Raw genomic sequence first — 22,080 nt, 5'->3', positions numbered from 1 at the left:
CTCCCTGGGCAGCCTCTTCCAATGCCTGACTACCCTTTCTATAAAGAAAGGCCTCCTAATATCCACCCTAAACCTCACCTGGCACAATTTCAGGCCATTTCCTCTGATTCTATCGCTTGTTACTAGGGAGAAGACACTGACCTCCACCTCACTCCAACCTCACTTCAGGGAGTTTTAAAGAGCAATGAGGTCTCAGACTCCTCTTTCTAAACAAGCCCACAAGACTTGTTCTCTAGACCCTTCACCAACTTTGTTGCCCTTCTCTGGACATGCTCCAGCAACTCAGTGTCCTTCTTGTAGTGAGGGTCCACAGCCCTAATTTTAGCAACAGTACCCTCAATTAATACTACAAGAAAAGATTGGAAAGAACAAGTTCAAACATTTAATTGGTTGTTTACTCTTTAAATTCCAGGCAGCATTTGTGTATCTGTCTGCTCCACTCTGGCATGTCTTAGGAATAAGGGTGGGTGTACTGACTGTAAATAAGATGCAAGATGCAGGCCTATGAGCAAGCCATGGTCTGGTGTAATAAACCACAAGTCAGATGCTTTTGTGGTTTGTGACATCATGGGTGCCCAAAGCTCTATTTATAACCTCTACCACGTACTGTCCAAGGTTATTGCCAGTTCAGAAATGCCTGTGAATTAAAATATTTAGGATCTGTTTCTCTTGGTTAGGGTGATCTATTTGCAGCAAATTTAAGCCAATACAAGGACAGGATTGCTCAGGCCCACAGGTGAGGTGGGCATAGGCACTTTCTTTGGAGGGAACTTGTGGAATTGAGTACATGGGAATTGTGCTGCCAAGATAATTATCACCATTGCTCTTTCAAAAGCAGCTTTTCTTACAGCTTTACTAAGGTTACCTAAAACACCAATAAGGAAATATTTGAAGAGTGCAATGAGGAAAACATTGAGCATGAGTGAGAATAAGATACTGAGAAAGCAATAGAAAACGATCTGAGGAAACTGGGGTTGTTTAGTCTGGAGAAGAGGAGGCTGAGGTGAGACCTCACTGCTCTCTGCGATTACCTGAAAGGAGGTTGGAGGTTGGGTCAGTCTCTTCTCATAAGTCACAACTGGTAGGACAAGAGGAATTAAGACATTAAGAAAAACTTCTATACCCAAAGGGTTCTCAAGGACTGGAAAAGGCTGCCCAGGGAGGTGGTTGAATCGCTGTTCCTGGATGTATGTAAAAGCCATCTAGATATGGTCCTCAAGGATATGGTGTAGTGGTGGCCCTGGTAGAGTTAGATAATTGCTGGACTTCATGATCTTGAAGGTGTTTTCCAATCATAGCATTTCTGTGATTCTGTAAAGAGTCATTCCAGCTACTGCCCTACTATCAGGCAGAGCAGTTTGTAAATGCCACATCTTGTTGTGGCTTTTGTGGTGGAAGGTGGTAATGGTCAAACACTTTGTTTGATATAATACAGAGTTAGATGGTTTTGCCCAAATCTGCTTTGCCTGCAGCACCTTACACAGTTCTAACACAACTGCAAAAGCAGGTGAAGCACCACCCTAATTCAGGGATAAGGTGAGCCTTCATTCCTGTGTGTTAAAGAGTGCTTGATGAAGAGCAACACATCACCTGCTTCTACTGACAGACTTATGTGGATCAGGATCAACTCATTTTCAGGATCAGTTCCTTCCACAGAGGTTGGGGCAGCAGCAGAGCAATGCAGATGGCTGCTGGCACAAGGGTGCTTCTGAGGTGGCTGAGGAACTTCTCCAGGAGAATTGCCCTGCCTGTGCAAGGCTTTAGAGAGCAAGGCACCACAAACATTTCTAATCTGATCAGAGGGACACTGCAAAATCCTCAGGCATAATCACTGTTTGATAAAACAGGTAACAGGAAAAGAGATTTAAGCAAGAAAGGACAAGAGAGTTGTAGCAGGCCTCAGAGCCACATAACAGCTTAATTCAATCAGAAAAGGTAACAGCTGTTTAGTTAAAAGCAGTGTCCCCATATAATTACTGCAATTATGCTGAAATGTATTATTTTGTTTGCACCAAATTGGCTGCAGCTCTTCTTAATGCTTGACACATGTGCACTGCTAAGCAAGCACCCAGGCTAAACATGTCACCAGCTGCTCTTCTCTACCTGCTGTGCCAGCCAAGGTCTCAGCTTCCCTGGAGGGCCTCTCATAGTGGCCAACACATTGCTGTGACTAGGAAATGGTTAAAAAGTGTCCCATTTGAAAAAGTTTTCAGGAAAGCAGGGAGGCCTTCCCAGTACTGCGTTGCATGAGGGTTTGCTGTAATGCTTATTAAGAGTACTGCTCAAACCTGGGCAGTCCTCTGGTAAAAGAACACCTTTCCTACGAGCACAGGATGAGCAAGTTGTGTCTGCTCAGCGTGGAGGCTCCAGGGACACCTTACAGCAGCCTTCTAGTACCCATAGGGGGCCTATCAGAAGGCTGGAGTGGGACTTTTTGTAAGGGCTGCTGGTGGTAGTAATAAGGACAATGAGCAGGGTAGATTTAGATTAGACATTAGGAAGAAGTTCTTTGCTGTGAGGGTGGTGAGACACTGAAACAGGTTGCCCAGAGAAGTTGTGGATGCCTCATCCCTGGAAGTGTTTAAGAGCAGGCTGGATGAGGCTTTGAACAACCTGGTTTAGTGGGAGGTGTCCCTGGCCATGGCAGGGAAATTGGAACTAGATGATATTTAAAGTCTCTTCCAACTCAAGCCATTCTATGATACTGTTCTCTGCAAAACAGTCTTTGGAAACCTGCTAATGCAGCTGGAGGAAAATGGACATGCTCAGGCACAAATGTCTTCTGTGTATCTGACTGGACGGAAAAATCAACCTATTCATATTTTGTTTGTGTCTGATTTTTACAAGAACTGAGCTTGCCAGCAGACACTTTTTGTTAAGTTCTCCAGAAGAGGAAGCCCACTTCTCTGGTACAAAGGCATCAGGTATTGCCAGCTGAAATTACAGGCAAAAGGACTACCAGCAAGTGCCAAAGAGCTGAATAACAGAATACTTAAGTAAATCCTGTATGAAATCTGCATGATACAATCTCCTTCTGTTTTCAGGATCAAATAATCATTTGTAATCAGTTGAATTGTTAAGGTAAAATGCATCTCATAAAGGAACTTGCAAAGGATTTCCCAAAATAGCCCTCTGAAATTTCCAGGTCTCTTTTATGTCCTACCAAACAAAACTATAAAGCAGCTAAATAGTCATGAAATGAAAGTGTCTCCTCCTTTTCCCTGCTTCAGAAAGGTGGAGATGGTGCAGTGTTACCCTTGAAATGACCCCTGTATTTCTTTGGAAATAATGCTGGTGAACAGCAGGAAGGAAGCAGGAGTGACTTGTGGCTGCTGCGATAAAGAATCTCTTAATGAGCATTGCTGCTGTAGGGAAGCTTTATCAAGGTTCTGCCCTGCTCTTGGGCTTGAACTCAGCCTGTCCTAGTTTCTGGCAAATGTTTCCCGTCAGGATTGAGGTCTTGCAGCTAAAAATTCCCAGTACCCAGTGGTGCTTAGTTGGGATTTGGCATTTCCTAAGCCCATTCATCTTGGTAGAACAAACTCTGCTATCTTAAGGGCTGGAAAGAGAAAGCAAATGCCTGGGATCTGCAAGGCTGGCAGGTCAGGAGCCTGGTTAACAGCTCCAATCAAGCACCGATGACTGGAGATAGCGACCAGAAGCGGTTCCCAGCTGGCAGGGGTTCAGCTTCCTGTGTGACATGAGTCAGTGGCGTCAGGCCAGGGACTAGAGAACAAAGTACCCTCAGTACAGCAAACAGAGACACCAGGGACTGGGTGGCTTTGCAAAAGCTGGGCTCTTCTCTGGGGTTTTAGACATGGCCTCCTACTGCCAGCTGCATCAGTGCTGCTCAGGGGTTTTGGTTATTGGGACCATGAGAAGATGACCTCAGGAGTATAATGCTATTTGGGCATTTTCCTTAGGGCCAAGGTAGGCATATAGAGAAGCAAAGCGGAACTGCTGGCTTGCTGAGATACTGATATCTCATTCTCCACACAATGCCACTGGAGATTTATAGTCCTGAACAACAAGTGTCAACCTGCTAGAGGCATCCACCCCTCACCTCAGCAGGAAATCCCCCACAAGGTTGGCCTACAAGGCACTAGAACTGAGCGCACTCCTACCAAAAAGCAGCAGAGCCACCTCCCTGGTCCACCCTTTTGCACTCTCTTCTCTGACACATGGATGCAGAGTTCTGAAGTTCACAGGTCTGAACATGAGATTGGAGACACCTTCAACTTTAAGCAGCTTTCTTAGTTTTCTGAGGTCTAAAATGCCACGCCTGGAAATTTCTGAGACAGGAAGAGTTTGCATTTCAAATAAGCAACCTGATACTCAAAGCAGTGGTGTCTGACAGAATCCAAGTCTTTAAAACAAGGTTGTGCAGGGACACAAGCAAAGAGAAAACAGTTGGATTAATGACAGGAGTGAGTAACAATAGATTTAATTAATCAATAACCACACAGACACCCTTCATAACCACTGCCAGCCAGCTGGAAAGTTTCTTGCGTAACAAAGTCAAACTCTAAGTGCTTTATTGCTCAATGGAGGGTTTTTTGTGGGGGTTTTTGTTGGGTTTTTTTTTCTTTTAAGGCTTAGGTTTGCATTTCATCTGGAATTACTGACCTTTCAAAAACATTGACCCTTTTGTGTGCACTCAGGTTTGGTTTTTTTCCCTCCCGGTGAAAGGATGAAAGAAAATGTCAAATGACACTGAGCTGATAAACGAGGTGTAGGTGTCTCAGAAATACCTATGGATGATTCCTTCAGAGTGAACAATGTGTCCCAGAACATGTTTTGAAATGTGGACTCAGAGCTGATAGCTCCCAAGGACATACCTGCTGCATGTGCCTGTTAACACATTCTAGGAAATGTAAAAAAAACCCTCTTTTCTTTTTCTCATGATCAGAGGCTCTTCCAAGGACTACACAGGTAGAGAGCTAGAGACTGAAAAACTGTCAACCTGAAGACACAGGGCCTGAAGAGACAAGATGACCATAAAAAAACATTACTGAGGAGGCCGGTCAAGGTAACACTGAGCAGCACCTATAACCTAGTAGAGAAGTGGCTTATCTTAAACCAGAAAAAGAACTCCTTATCTGGAATAACTACAACTGCAGGTAGACCCAGGTGTGCCAAGGAAAGTCACAATCAGCACAAAACATGGAAATCACTATTTTTAGCCTAGTGGGAAAATGAGCTTTTTTAAGATTGTCCTTCCTGTGGCATGTGGTCTCAATACAGGCCCCCAAAACTGAACACATCAAACAGATGCACAAGGATAGGCTTCCCTCCTCATGTGACCCAGCCTACTGTCCTCAGTGGGGTATTCCAATTCATCCCCACATAAGCAGATAAATCAGCTGTACTGAAATGGATTCACAGTTTCCTTGCTCCTCTTGTTGGGACTATTCCTCATCTAATGAAGGTAAAGAGAAGTTGGACACTGATTCTTGATCCATCACTGGTGACCTGGCATCTGGAAATGCAGGCGCTGGAATCTGAGCCCGTTTTCTACAGTCACCAGCAAGTTCAGTAGGAGCAGTTCTTACTAGTCTTGGGCTAGCTTTGGTTCACCAATGCAAAGAAAAGACGTATCATACCTCTTTACCAATATTTCTGAGGTCATTTATTTCTTCTGGAAGCTATTTTCCAGTCATCAGTATCCTAAGAAATAAAGCACCTTAACCTATAATACAAATTTGCTGCCCTTAAGTCATCCTACTAGGTGCATTTGTTTTGGCTGAGCTGGAGCTAATTCTCCTCAAAGCATCTTTCTAGTGCTGTGTTTTGCAGAGCTGTGGCTGGGTGTTGGTAACACAACAGTGTTTTGGCTACTGCTGAATGAGCATCCAGGCTGTGCTTTTCCAATATTTCCCTGTCCCCAGATAATGCTGAGGGGTGGGAAAGATCTTGGGAGAGGACACAGCCAGGCCAGCTGACCCAGACTGGCCAAAGGGGTGTTCCATGCCATATGACATCAGCTCAGATATAAGAATGAAATGAAAGAAGGAAGTGTGGGGTTATTTGTCAATGGCATCTGTCCTTCAAAGCAACCCTTACACGTAGAGTCCTGCCTCCCAAGACTGACCACTGTCTGCTGATGGAAAAGTAGAGAATAACATCTCTCTTCACTTTTGCTTCCACGTGGCCTTTTGCTTGTGATGATGATGATTAAATTGTTTCTATATTATTAGTGGATTTTGTTATATTTTCCTCTCTCCCTTGTCCATCTGAGAAGGGGAGTGATAGGCTTTGGTGGGCATTTGGTCCCCAGCCAGGGCCAAACCACCACACTAGGCCTCCCCTCCTGTGTTTCTCCATACACACATGTTCTCCTGAGCTGTGATAAGTGTTCTGAGTAAGATAGATATTTAACAAATAAAAAGAAAATCCCACTTGAAACAGGAATATAATTGTAGAAGTTTTAAAGCTATAATCATTGCTTAGAGTCTGAGCATTACATCTAATTAAAAAAAGGCAAAAATCCAACAGCCAAGTACCAAATTCCATAGTGACATCAACACTGTAAGCTATGCAATGTAAGGCTGATTAGTTAACACACCAAGAGACTATGGAAGGAGCAGAGAACAGCAAGGAGAGCTATAAGCGAAGAACTGCAAGAGTGTGTGAAAGAAGAGTGGTTTTCCTTTTTATTTTGCAGTTTGTAATAACCTTGTGTTGGTTGCTTGTTGTTTTATTTTTCCCTTCTCCTGTTGACATATACTAACCACTGCTGACTATCCATCTGTATGTGGCCTTCTAGCTCTGTACCAAGTTAAGTCTTTTTGCATTGATTAACTGCAAAGAGCTGATGGCCAGTGAGGATGGCTGACCAGCATTCAGGTCCAGGGTAGGCAGCTTGTGTGGCAGAGTCAGGAAACATAAGATGTCCATTTCTCTAAGACAGGAGCTGTGGACTAGATGTGGTTCTGCATTGTTATTATTTTCAGTAGTCCAAGCCCTGTTACTCGGAAGCAAGAAAGGAATGAAAAGTAGACCTAGATGCATTTCTAGTGCTGCAGCATAATACAGCAAACTAAGGTCCATCCAAGAAACTTGAGAACAAGCAGAGGCCACAATGATTCAAGTAATCTTTTGCATTATTCATTTCTGAGCAAAGATCTGACAGGCAGAGAGGCAGTGACAAACATCTAGACCCTAGGCTAGGTCTGAACTATGAAACAGTTTGATCTGTGGATTTCCCAAAAGGCTTTGGGCTTTTCTGCACTGCACAGTGGAGAATGAGGCAGAGATACTGATGACAGGGCTGAGAGAAACCAAGGCTCCTTTGCAGATCCCTGCAGAATGATGCTACTCTGATGTACCCAGTTTAAGTGTGGGCACAGTCAAGGTACATGTATGCACTGCTGGGCTACAATGTTCTGCTTTCAGACCTAAGTTGCCCAGGAATGAGCGGGGAACAGGAGGGAGACCAGGTAGAAGAAGCAGTTGTAACAGTAACTGTCATCTAAAGATAAATAGCAACATAGTTTGTCCTTATAACAATAGTTATACCTGTGCTAAGGACATCCAACAAAGGCATTTTTGAAGTACTTTCCTCATGATGACTTTACAGCTAAGAAGTCACACTGACCTGCTAGAAAAGTGTCATCTGTCTAATCATGTCACAACACAGGATGCAGGGATTCTAGAATTAAAGCTGTCTTGCTCACAAGCTAGCCTGGGTGTACTGCTTCAGTTTGAAGTCTCTCAGCTTGAAAAGGCTTCCAGAATGAGTCTCTCACTCAGCAAGGATGGAGCAGTTGTGAGATCAACCATAGTCTAGCATGAGCTGAACTGAGACTTACCAAATCACACCAGTTGGCCATTCCAAGCCAGTTACAACAGGAGCATGACAGGGGAAGAGAGGGCTAAGAACCTTGTCAGTGTCTACAAAGATCTGAAGGGTGGCTGTCAGGAGGATGGAGCCAGTCACTTTCAGTGATGCACAGTGACAGGACAAGGGACAATGGACATAAACTCAATCATAGGAAATGTCATTCCAATGAGAGAAATTATTTATTTTTTTACTGTGAGGGTGCCAGACCACTGGAACAGGCTGCCCAGAGAGGTTGTTGACTCTTCTTCTCTAGAGATCTTTCAAAACCCACCTGGATGCATTCCTGTATGATCTTACCCTAAGTAGTCCTGCTTCACATGGGGGTTGGACTCAGTGATCTCTGGATGTCCCTTTCAAGCCCTAGCATTCTATGGTTCCATGACCAAGCCTGTTCCTTTCACTATTGTGGACTTCAGACAGGACTTTAAGATACTCCAAGCTCAATCTTCTTGGAGGAGATAGTATTCATTGGGTTCTGTTAACACAAAGACTTGGGACAAAATGAGGCTTCTCAGTTTCACAAATTTCTCTCCTGTTCCTGCTCTGAAACACTGAACCACATTAGCTATGTCAATGCATTTCCATCAATTAGATTTTGTTACTGTGAGTTTAGCCATTTGTACATTTGTGAGTACAGTCACTGAGATGCTGGATCCTGCTGCCAACCCTGAAGCAGTCTCTCTAAACACAGAACAAGCCCATCTCCTCCAGCTTGTCTCTTTGCAAAACTAAGGACAAGGAGAATAGAATAGAATAGAATAGAATAGAATAGAATAGAATAGAATAGAATAGAATAGAATAGACCAGACCAGGTTGGAAGAGACCTTCAAGATCATCAGTCTATTTAGCATGCTCAAACCAGGCCCCTCCTCACAGATTGCTCTTGAAACTACAGGGTCAGATTGCAGCTATAAATCTTTACAGGTTTTTGTGGCATTTGTCTTCCCAAAACCTCCTGTTTCCCTCTCTGGGGCTGGTCATTAGGAGTTTGAGGGAGAACTCAATTTCTTTTTATTTATACAACGATATTATAGTTTGCAGCCTTGCTGTTAGAGCTGTAGACTCAGTAGAAATCATAGAAGTATTGGGTTGGAAGGACCTCAGAGGTTCCTTTCTCACAAAAAAAAGTAAACATGTCTAGACCATCATTGACTAACAAAGCATTGTTCTAAAAGGACCCCATAAACAGGGACTTCACAGGCTTCAGGGCTGCTTCACTGTCTCTCTCTTCCTATATTCAGATTAAATCTTCTTCTGATACTTAACCAAAATCTTTGTTTATGCAAACAAAGCTGGTCACTACTTATTGTACCCCTCCAGCCCCAGAAGTAGAGAACAATTAATCCCTGTGCTTTTTATAGCTCCATTAGAAGGCAGTTTTCCCTGTTGCCCCCTTAATTTTCTTTCCACTGAACCCAGCAAACCCAATTTCTTCAATCATTCCACTTTGGGCAGGTTTTCCAGACCTGTGACAGCTTTCATTGCTCACTTGTAAACACACTTCAGTCTGTGTTTGGCACAGAGACATGCTCTACATAGGCTGATTTGTTTTGTTTTTTTCCCCTCTGATGTTGGCAGAGAGATTCTCAAATATCTAAGAGATGTCAGATGATACCACAAACTGTATCAGGTTTTCTCCAGCAAAGAGAGCAATTGCATACAGGCAAATTCAGCAACATCTTAGAATATTTTTGTATTAGCATAAGAGTTTTATAGTACTCCAATGTGTCCAGCACACCATCATTAAAACCATCACATTACTTTTGTTACCATAACTCTTGATCTCAGGCCCTCAGCCTGTGTGTTTCATTCACCAGTTGTGCCTTGTCTTTGACCCCTGTGAGCCTTTTCTGGGAATGATTGTTCTTTACTAGACAGATGGGCAGAATTCTTTCAGTATTCAGTCTCACTAAGGTTGGAAGAGACCTCAAAGATTATCGAGTCCAACCTGTCACCACAGACCTCATGACTAGAGTAGGGAGGACACTAGTGCCCACTGCAGGCTTGAACTCACAACCTTCCCCATCCAACGGCATGAGATTGAACACATCCAAGTGCTGGGTTCTGCACATTGGCCACAGCAACCCCATGCAGAGCTACAGGCTGGGGTCAGAGTGGCTGAAGAGCGGTCAGGCAGAGAGGGACCTGGGGGTACTGGTCAATGGTAGGCTGAACATGAGCCTGCAGTGTGCCCAGGCAGCCAAGAGGGCCAATGGCATCCTGGCCTGCATCAGGAACAGTGTGGCCAGCAGGAGCAGGGAGGTCATTCTGCCCCTATACACTGCACTGGTTAGGCCACACCTTGAGTCCTGTGTCCAGTTCTGGGCCCCTCAGTTTAGGAAGGAGGTTGACTTGCTGGAGCGTGTCCAGAGAAGGGCAACAAGTTTGTTTTTTTGTTTTTGTTTTTTTTTAAAGTAATGTAATAACGTGTCAGATGAGAAAGCACCTAAGACCACAGATGTCAAGGAGAGTTATTCTGATATTGGTGAGGCTAATGGGAGAAGAGCAAAGCCCTCAGGACAGCACTGACTTAGAAGCCCTCCGCTGACTCAGAAGCCAAGAGAAGCAGCTTAGGGAAATGTCTGCATGCCAGCATGAAGGGCTCCATGAAAGGAGAAAAGGAGGCTGAGGGAAGAGACCTCATTGCTCTCTACAGCTACCTAAAAGGAGGTTGTAGTGAGGTGGGGGCTGCTTTCTTCTCCCCAGTATCAGGTGATAGAATGAGAGGAAATTATCTCAAATTGTGCCAGGGGAGGTTTATGTTGGATATTAGGTGCCAGAACAGGCTGCCCAGGGAGGTGGTGGAGTCACTGTCCCTGGTGGTGTTCAAAAACATGTAGACCTGGCCTTCTGGGACTTGGTTTTTGGCCATGCTGGTGTTAGGCTGATGGTTGGACTCGATCTTAAAGGTCTCTTCCAAACAAAACAATTCCATGATTCTATGATTTATGTTTTGTTTTAAGCAGGAAGAGGAAGTGGTGAGGTTATGTTCAGTGTGCAGATGCAGGCTCCTTAGCAGAAATGGCTTTGGTCTTGGATTCTCATTGAACATCTTTGTTCTGCTCTGATTTTCTGAACAATGTGATTCTGTTTCTCCCCATGAATGTAACTCCTTATGGGTTACTGCAGTTTTGTTTATTCTTTAGATAAAACTTTGCAACTGGCCTTTGTTTCTTTCTTTATAGCAGATGAGCTTGTCTGGTCTTTCATAACTGTCCTGTGGCTCTATAGAAAGGCAGGGATAGCTGGGTCATGTCTGGATCATTACCATAAAACACTGTCAGAAGGAGAGCTAAGGGAAGTCAGGCTGTTGTATATAGTGCCATACAATGTAGGACAGCTATTTAGGTACTCACTGCTCTCCTCACAGGGGTTCAAATTCTCATCAGCCTGGTCTCTGGCTTGCCAGCACAAAATCACCAGGTGCCACAGAAACTGCAGGCAAGCCTAAGTTTGAAGAGTGTTGTGCTTACAAATAGCATTTCAGTGAGACTGAGGGAGGTGAGTGAACTATTTACCAACAGAGGTGACAAGTCACTCTGCTGTTAGTACCCTAGCATACTTTTTTTTTTCTCCCCAGCAAGTTAGCTCTATGAGCCTTCTGTTCATCACAGTCAGAGAGGCTGGGAGAGGGCATAAAAAGATGTAAGAGGGGTGTGTTGGTGTGGGGAGATGGTTAGACCATTTAGTCCAATGTTCATATCTACTTAAACATTTTGCTTTCACTCAGCCCTTCTCTCTTACTCTCTCCTGAGATCCTGTGATTCTCCCCCTTGTGCCTGCAGACACAAAGCTCTAGCTGTTGCTTGATCTCATTTCTGTGACATTTCAGGCACTCTTCCTGCTGACTTGTTCCATCTGGTTATTACCCTTTGAGTGAGAAGTAGCTCTGCCTGCATCTCTGCTGAGTCTCGTTGTCTGTGCTGAGTGTTTCAGCTCCTCCTCTCTGAACAAGCAAGCTTAAGCAGGTTTATAAATAGGAGTTTTCAAGCTAATGAGAGGGGGTGCGAGGGTGAGGAGGAGAGAAACTGCACTGAAGTCGGAGGCAGATCCTAACGCTCTTCAGAAGGATAACTTCGCAGGCACAGCCACAAAATGACACTTGGAACAGGGATGGTTAAGCACTGAAAGGGGGAAGGGGCTTAAACCCTGGTTCTGCCACAAGTTTTAATACAACTGGAGAAAAGTCTTAACTCCTCTCAGTTCTTTATGGGCTGAATTTTTTCTGCTTCTCTCCCAAGGAATGTACTGTAATGCCTGCGGGGCAAGAATGCTGTATTCCTATGCATTTACTTGCAGATGACTAAAACAAGGCTTGCTGGGATCTTCCAGTATTGCCATGAAAGCACTGACTTCTGTTTAGGGGGAGTGCCCTGGTTTATACACATGACATCTCCTCACTAGAGCACAATATGCACCTTGCACTGTATGACTTCCCCCCCCCATTTTTATTTTCCTGGTAAATAAAGCAACACAAGTCCTACTGGGACTAAAATCCTTGTACTAACTTCCAGCCCACTTCCCAGATGGAAAAGTATTTCTCTTATCTGTACTACAAAGCTCAACAAGAGTGACCTATGGATGACATGTAGGTCAGCAGCTTCATACCCAGACAATACTCTGCATAGGCTACATGGTTTTACATGGTAAACACCAAGTGCCACTGTATTTGGTCTCTGAAACAAAAAGCAGGGACCTACACTAAAAAGACAGCAGAGGAGTGGCTGTGAGGCAGCTCCCTAATGCCATATGAGTATATGTGATAAAAGAGAGGTGGGGACCAGAAGCACTAAAGGCAGTATCAGGCACCAACAACACATCCTGCTCTTGTTAAGCTTTCCAGGAGTTACAAGATTATTAGATAAGTGCTCTCCACTTGCAAATCCTCAATGTGACATCTGCAGTGCTTAGCAGATATATGGAGGGGGCATGAGATGTAGAACAAAAATGAGTGCAAGTGCAGTGGGTCATGGGGGAATGGAACAAAAATAGAAATGGGTAGATTCAGATTGGCTTTTAGGAAGTTCTTCCCCATGAGGGTGATGAGACACTGAACAGGTTGCCCAGGGAGGTGGTAGAAGCCTCATCCCTGGAGGATTTTAAGGCCAAGCTGGATGTGGCTCTGAGCAACCTGATCTAGTGTGCATTGGCCCTGCCCATGGCAGGGGGGTGGAACTAGATGATCCTTGAGGTCCCTTCCAACCCTAACAACTCTATGATTCGGGATCATCCCTGACTGCCTCCGAATGTAGAGATTGAGCTGTTAACCAAGGATGTTCTGTCTTGCTGTCTGCAGTGGAAAGAATCCAGATTCATTCTGGTGCAGGACAGCCAGAATGAAGACATTATGCTTGAAATACAAAAAGTGTCTCAAGAAAAAAAGAAAAGTGATGTTCCTGTATCACTTACTTTTGAACCTCACACAGACTAAGTCTCAAGCATGCTCTTCTTTTCATCCACCAAACAAGGACTGTCTCCTTGGAAAGATGATAGAACATAGTTCTCTCCTCCTGTCTTCTCTTTCAGAAAATCTTTTTAAGAGTTTTAGAAGCTTTCATTTCCAAACATGGAAATGGTGTAATATCTTCCTATACTGTCTCCCCTTCTGCAATAAATCCTTGTTTATTCCACTGTTCAAACTGACCACTAAAAACAACCTCTCTGCTTTCCAGATATCCAGCTGCAAGAACTGCCTGTTCAGGACAGCAGCAAGAATCACTCAATATGTTCTGGCATTGTGAGATATGAAGAACTCAGCAGGAACCTGCTCAGTATTTTGAGGCATATCCAAACAGCAGGAGAGCAGCCCTCATTTATCTGTGTCAACTCAGAAAAGCAATATCCATGCAGTTCCTGTGTTTCTACCAATCAGGCCAAAGGCATGTTTAGTAAAACGATGTGACTTTCTTCTATTCATGGATGCTACTCCACAGGACTCACAGATAGCTTCATCAGCCCAATAGCTTGCTGAGGAGACATAGGATATGGTAGCAATGTCCTACCAGCAGGTTGTGTTCAGCCAGCCATGTGGAAGAAGAAGGGAAAATATTGCTGTTGTGTTTTATTACCTGAATGTCATGCTCTTCTGAGGCCTCTTGGCAAAGTTAAAAGGTTGATGGCATTTTTTATATAGGCTGAGCTGCAGCCAGCTCAGTGCTCAAGTACTGGAGATATACTGAGCTTCTCAGGGAAGTACTATGCTCCTACTGGAGAAAGAGGTCTTCTGCATGCTGAAGAGGAAATTTGTTCTGGTGGCTCTGGGACATGGAAACACAAAATCTTTTTCAGGAGCCAGCCAATATTGCTTCTGTGTCTGAATAGCAACATCATCTCTCCACAAGCAACAACCATGCCTTCTGCTTTGCACAGCTATAGGTCCTGTTTGCTACCCAGTCTTGTGACTGCCAGACCAGTGCTTTATCCCCACGAACACATTGCCTAACAACAAGCAAATGAAAAAGGACTACTTCTCACCCTCTTTCTGCACTACTCCCAGCCAGGAGTAGCTCTCTTCATTTCACCAGTGGATCTGTTTACTGATCTAGAACTGTGGTTTTCAATCCACAATATGTGAGATCCCAGTGATCTGCCACTTGTTTTTGAGGAGTCCATGGATAAAGACAAAGAAATACACACCTACTCTTCCTGCAGGAGCCCACACTTCTGCTGGAATTTTTAGTGTCTGGCAAATTGGAAGAAGGTTGAAGATGGTTTGTCTGGTGTAACAAGATAGGATATATTCCTTCAGGCATAAAATTTTGGGGAACTGCTGAGGAACTCTGCCAAGTTGTAACAGTTGCAGCACCTAGTTAGCACACATCTATGAAGAGCAGCATTTGTGCAATAGCTGGGGCTGCACTCAGTGTGCAGCAGCTCTTCCTTATTCCATGCTTGGGTTTGGATGTGGCCCTCAAGCCAGTTCTTTATCCACTGCATGGCCCATCCATCAAACCCATGCTGCACCAGCTTGGAGACCAGGATGTGGTGTGGGACAGTGTCGAAGCCTTTGCTCAGGTCCAGGTAAATGATGTCAGTTGCTTGGCCTTCTTCTATTAATGTTGTGACCTTGTCATAGAAGGCCACCAGGTTTGCCAGGCAGGATTTACCCTTGGTGAAGCCATGCTGATTGTGCCCAATCACCTCTTCATTATCCTTCTGTCTCAGCAGTGCCTCCAGGAGGATCTGCTCCATAATCTTACTGGGCACAGAGGTGAGACTGACTGGCCTGTAGTTCCCTGGGTAACCCCTTTTTCCCTTCTTGAAAATGGGAGTTATGTTTCCCCTTTTCCAGTCCCTGGGGACCTCCCTGGACTGCCATGGCTTTTGGAATAAGATGGAGAGTGGCCTAGCAACCTCATCCACCAGTTCCCTCAGCTCCCCTGGGTGTATCCCATCGGGTCCCATGGGCTTGAACACTTTCAGGTTCTTCAGATGGTCACGAACCTGATCTTCACTCACAATGGGCAGTTCCTTCTTCCAGTCCCTGCCATTATCTTCCATTATTCTGGCAGTGCAGCTGGAGCCCTTGCCAGTGAAGACTGAGGTAAAGAAATCATTAAGAACCTTAGCCTTCTCCATGTCACTTGTCACCAGTTCACCTGTTTCCTTTCTGAGGGGGGGCACACCTTCCCTAGTCTTCCTCTGGCCATTAAAGTACTTACAGACACTTCTGCTGTTCCACTTGATCTCCCTGGCTAGATTTAATTCTAACTGAGCTTTAGCTTCCTGCTACTCAGACAGCTTCCTTATCATCAAACCACATCAGGCTACACTTGATCCCATCACCCAGATCACTACAAAATATTAAGCAGCATCAGGCCCAATAGTGATCCCTGAGGGACCCCACTTATGCCACATGACCAGTTTCAAGAGGAGCTTTTACCACCACCCCTTGGGAATGGCCTGTCGGCCAGTTCCCCACCCACTCCACAAAGCACTTGTCCAAACCATGAGGCATCAGTTTCTTTAGGAGGAGCTGGTAAGTGAAAGGAGAGAGTTCTCAAGGAGAATGCAGTAAATCACGTGAAATCCCCACAGTGCAGAAAACTGCTCATGGCACAGGTTCCTCTGGCCCTTCAAGCTCCCCAGTAACACATCCAAGCTTTTCACAGGGTCTGCACAAGCCATTCACTGCAAAATCCCAACCATATTTCAACAAAATCTTTTCCTTGAGAAAACACAAGGCAAAGTTGCACTGTGTCTGAGATGATGCCAATGACATTGTGTCTAGCAGAACAGAAGAATTTTCCTCTTTCAAACTTCCTGTGAAGCAAAAGGTTAACAGTGAGAAGGAAAAGCATTCTGAGCCACAACGAATGCTCCAACTGAGCTTAAATTACACATTAGAAAAATTATACTTCAGGAAAAAAACCACCCAAACCAAACACCATTATGGTTTGGTTTAAAAACCACACATAAAAATAGAAAGAATTTTCATTCTGCCACATTTTTATTTACTTTCCCCTGCCCCCACTTTAGTACCAGGTTACTACTCCAAAAATCTTTGTGAGATAAGCCTGCTAACTTGGCTCTTTTTTTTTCACCCCTTGACAAGTACACTGCTCTTTGGTATAATGCTGGATGCTCACCTCGGTGCATATCAATCCTCCTGCCACGCCTGAAAGGTTTTCCCCATGCACATACAACCTCTACCCCTTTCCATTATGGTCCTTTGCGCTGGCAGGACTAGTCTGTGTCATCTCAGAGACAGCAATGTGCAAGCCACAGTGAGGTGCGTGGCTTCCAGCAGGGCAGATAGCTGGATGAGGAGAACTTAGGAAGCCAAGGAGCTCTGCAGAGGAACAGCTTTGATCTTATTAGGATAATGCTATCAGCACACAGTTTTTCAAATCACAGATTCAAAGATAAGCTGATTATAGATACCCATGCTCTGGATAGGCCTCCTGAATGGCTGTCCAGACTATTTACTGTTAATCTCATCACAGAATCGCAGAACGGTTCGAGTTGGAAGAGATCTTAAAGGTCACCTAGTTCCAACCCCACTGCCACGGCTCAGGTTGCTCAAAGCCCCATCCAACCTGGCCTTGAACACTTTTTGCAATTAAAAATGTATGGAGAGAAGCACTGTTGAGGAGCCCTCTTCCTTCTAAATCCTGCTTGTCTTCAGCATTGCTTACACTCTCACAGGTACCTCTTAGCTGGAACACAGGAGAGGCATTTTCTCTGTGGCAATGCAGTTAGTAGCTTTTTGCATCTGGAGGAAAATGTACACATTACCACCAGATGATAAAAAACCCAAGAGAATACAGCTGGGATGAATTGCTAGCTTCCAAGTTTATCCCTGTGTTGTGGCATATTAAAGAAAATGTAGACAGGATCCATTCAAGCCAGCTGATACATAAAGGCTCTGCAGTGAAAGAACCAAACCCAAGTTGCAAGCTGCTTTATGCAATATCTAACTAAGGATTTTGTGGGAGTAAAGTATCTATCTTCCCTGCAGTGCCTGGTAGAAGCTTAAAATCCTATTAATTGGCTGTGTCTTTACATCACCAGCTTAAAAAAACCCAATCTAGTTCTGCCTGTAAAACCAGAGCTGCTTCAAAATTCATATCTATCCAGACAAAAAGTGCCTTAATGGGAACTCTTTATTTGTACTTTCCCATCAGCTAAATTACCTGCCATACTTCCTCAAGACTAATAAGAAGAACTAAGCTTTGCTAAACACCACAGTTGAGGATTTCCTCTGCAGTGTTTTCTCCAACAGACAACTTCTGCTGCATGTCCTCAGTAGTCTGCAAGTATCTGGCCAGAGGGGATTACTTCATTTTTTTTGGACACATTTCCAAGGTCACAGGGATTTTCACACCTTTTACTTCTGGCTGCTCAATGGCAGGTAGAGGATGTTGCAGCTAATGGGAACACAGATTGGAGCTAATTATAGAGTGATTGACTTGCCATGGACTTAATTGCTTATTAGAAGTCACACTGATCTCTGAAACAGAGGCCATGAGTCTCATAATATGCAAAGAAATATGCACCATCTGAAGAATAAACATGACAAGCTCATTGGGTACAAGGAACAGGTATTTGCACACAACTTTCAGGGTATTACATATTTCAGCACCAGTGCTTGGAGACCAAATGTTAAGTGTTCAGGTGTGAATATCTCAAAAGCATAGAATGGTTTGGGTTGGAAGTGACCTTAAAGATCATCTAGTTCCAACCCACCTGCCATGGGCAGGGACACCTCCCACTAGACCAGGTTGCTCAAGGCCATGTTCAGCCTGGCCTTGAACACCTCCAGGGAGGGGGCATCCATGTCTTCCCTGGGCAACCTGTTCCAATGTCTCAACATTCTCATGTAAAGAATTTCTTCCTCATATCCTGTCTAAAACTACCCTCTTCCAGCTTAAAGCCATTCCTTGTGTCCTGTCACTACAAGCCCTTGTAATCAGCAAGTGAAGGGTAGCTCTAGGGCCCCAGTACTGCCAAGGACCAACACCAAGTCACAGTGCCAGCTAGTTACAGCTAAGTAATTGTATAGGAGGAGCACAGATAGGAACCTGTGTTTTCATGAAACCCTACTTGTATTAAGCAACTCTGCAAGTTCTTCTTTCACTACAGGTCACCAACTCAAACCACCCTCCCTTCCTGTCTTGCAGCACTTGCTTCTTGCTGAGCACTACCCAAGCTGGAGACTGTGCATTGCTATCAGAGAAATACCTACAGGAACCAGGAATCTGGGTCCTTGCTTATGAATTTTGTGTGCTATGGCTCTGTCTGGTGTCAGAACCTTTCCTTCAATTTCTTTCCCCATTCTTGTCCACAGGCACCAGCTGTCTCCATTGCCTTTCCCACCATCATCTCCTCTTTCTCCATGGAGCCCTAGCAGGCCTAAGATACTACAGCAAGCACCCATGGGACTTGTATTACCCACCCTGCAGTTCAGGCTCAAGAAGGTACCACGTTTGCAGTGCATTGAAGAGGAGTTAACAAAGCATCCTTACTTTTTCCTCTTAAGCATGCTTGTTCATGGTTTTACCTCTGACAGCACTGAGGTTTTTCTTTCATTATCATATCCATTGGAGTTAATCTCCTTGCTGCTGGCATGGCAACTCACTCCTCTGTCTTGAACGTCACATAGGAACCTTAGGCACTAACTCACATTCAGGGACTGATATTGCAGGACTGTCTGGCAGTTACACTGTTTCACTGTGTGCTCCCGCCATTCAGAAGGGGGGGTCTAGACCTGCTTATCAGCTGCTGCATTTCACAGGAGAAATCTGAGTGTGAGGTTGAATGGAGTGAGCTCAAGGTAATCATAGAATTATTTAGGTTGGAAAAGCCCCTTGAGATCATCAAATCCAACTGAATGCATTTGTCTGGAAATTGCAGCAGCAGAAATGTGACACTTCACACAGAGGTAATAGACATTGCTCTCTGCTTCTGCCCGCTTGTTATACATCTTGCACCAAATCAGAGCTGCATTCCACGGGTTCCCTCCATGGCCTGTGGCTTTAGACATTTGTCCCACTTGCTCTCTCTCTCCCTTTCAACAAGCTACAAGTTGCTGCTTTGTCATAATGTCTCTATTCCTCATTTTGTATTTCATCATAACCTGCAGGAGATGAAGCTGTGTCAAAGGGGACTGTCTTTGTCCATCATGCTGTACAAACATGAAGCTGTGGATACCATGGTTTCCCCTTTAATAAAATCCTCCCTTGTCTCTGAATGGGACCTCTTTCCACCATGACATGGTAGTGCAATGAGTTCCCTGCTCTGAGATGCCGGTCACAGCCTTGAGACAAGGCACAAAGGGAGTGCAAATAAATGAACAATACAGGGGAAGAAACAAAGGGCAAAATAAAAGCAGGCAAAAAAGAAGGGGGGGTGGGGGGGGTGGGAGAGTATGTGTGGTGAGAAGGGGAAGGAGAACCAGCCTGAATGTTTAAAGCACCACTACACAAAAAGGATGCAGTATTTCTACAGAACTGGGTTGGCAGAAAGCCTGTGAGGGAGTCCAGTAAGAAGACTATGCTGACTCCATGAGCAAGGACAGAGCTGGGAATTAAAGCAGAAGGGCTGCACAACTTTCACATGCTGGCCTAGTGCATCCTAACCCATGAGATCCTATCTCATGGGACTTATCCTGCTCCTGAAACACAGATGGCTTTGGGGGAACATTGTAGCAGTGTACAGCAGCAGCACACAAGTTAAAAAAAGATTTTTACCACTGCATGGGTTCTCCCTTCTTTTGTATCCCCACCTCCTGGCTACTGAATTAGCTCAGGATAAAACACAACTTTCCCCTCAAAATGGCAATCTGGTTCAGAGCACTATGACATAAATGCTCGTGCCAGCACCACAGATGGGACAACTGAGCTGGGGGAGAAGAATGACAACAAACAACTATAGTGGAATGGAGAATTACAACATTTGAACTGATAACTGCAGACTACAGCCTTGCTGCTCTCAAAAGTCAGAACCTACTAGACAGAAGCAGCTCAGCCCACTGCATGCTGAACAGGGTCAAAAGCTCAGCCCATAGTTGTGAGTCTTCTCTTCACCTTTGCTCAGTTAGACAACAGAAAAGTATCTGCAACCTACCAATCCCTCCTCCCTGCTTTTACTCAAATGCATGATTCTTAATCTGCCTGAGCAGGAGTTCATGCTCCTAAGGCTAGCCATGACCTGCAAAGATTTGTTTTTATTACTGTCTGCCTAGAAAATCTTCTAGGGCAGGAACAGAGATGTCTGTTCTTCAAGGACATTTCTCTGGAAGGTATCTGTAAGGATCTCAAAATGCTGCAAACATCCTTCAGTGATGACTCACAGCACTTTGTTGCTGTTTAGTGCTGAAATGGAGGCCATATTTGTCAATATGAAGAATGTCACAGCAGCAAGGTCTTCAGCAACTACTGCTTCTGCCTATTTCTCCTTCCTTGTGCCATCACCACCTCACAACAGTCTGACCAGTTTTGTGGTATTTCATAAACCAGATGCTGTAACTATTCCAACTGAAACCCAAACAAACCTGACAAAGCTATTTTTTGGTTGGTTGGTTTGTTTTGCTTTGCTGTTGTTTTATCTTACAGTTTCAGCAGTTCCCAGACTGATAACACTGCTGGGAAAATATTGACTGATGATGGACACAGCAGTAACAGGCAGTGGCACAGGAGCAGGAATGAGCTGTGAAGGAAGAAGAAAGATGATGATGCTGGGAGGTGAAATAGCAATACCTGAAAGCCTGTATTACCAAAAAAGACTCTGTGTCATCAAGCTGCCATCTCAGGCACAGAGAAACCAAATTACTTGTCCACAGGAAAAAAGGAAAAGAGTAGGTTATTGGCAGAGAGCATAATTTTAAGAGATGATGCTCATCTCCTCTCTCAGCCACAGATGTGCTTCTGACCTGCTGGTCTTGTTTTAAATCTCAATGAGAAGATAACTAGTACAAGTCCAGACTGAGGCTGTCCCACTCAGGTATACTGCCAATAGCTGGCAGCTCATAAATGTTTCTGGGCTGGTTCCTAAAGAGAAAAGAAACAGCAACATCCAAATGCTTGAGCTTGGCCTTGCATCTAAAGGCAGCATGCACATACAGACACAGGTGATCCACCTCTGCCCTCTTCCTTTCTTCTTTTTGCCCCTGCTTCTCAAAGGGCTCTTTCTGTTTAGGGAAACTCCGTGGTGCACAGCTTCAGAAGTGGAAGTAAAATGATATAGTGGAACTGGTGAAAATGTCTGCATGGATACTCAGCTTTTTCTGATGACAGCCTTTACATGTGAAGATGGAGGGAATCATGTGCAGTACCAAGCTATTCCACACTTGTTCCCTGCATGCAAGTACACAGTACCCTGTGTGGGAGGCTGCTCGGACAGCAAGGTGCAGGGCAGCAGCAGGAGCACTGTTCCAACCCAGCCTGCCCTGAACTCCCTGTGGGAAACTGCTCTATGTTGTTCTTCCAGAGGAGCAGAAACACTCCTCCAGCCTTTATGAGATCCAAACAAGCCTACCATACATACTTCACGTACCAGAAAATGGGAAGAGGACAGGAAGCTGCATTGTAAAGATTTGCAATTCATATTCAGAGAGCTGGAACACCTCTCCTATGAGGACTGGCTGAGAGCATTGGGGCTGTTCAACATGGAGAATAGAAGGCTCCAGGGAGACCTCATAGCTACATTTCAACATCTGAAAGGGACCCACAAGAAGCCTGGGAAGGGACTGTTTAGAAGGGCAAAGATTTAAAACTAGAACAGGGTAGATTTAGGCT

The sequence above is a fragment of the Dryobates pubescens genome, chromosome 8 (genome assembly GCF_014839835.1).
Source record: "Dryobates pubescens isolate bDryPub1 chromosome 8, bDryPub1.pri, whole genome shotgun sequence".
Classification (NCBI taxonomy): Eukaryota; Metazoa; Chordata; class Aves; order Piciformes; family Picidae; genus Dryobates; species Dryobates pubescens.
Note: the sequence above shows the minus strand (reverse complement) of the source record.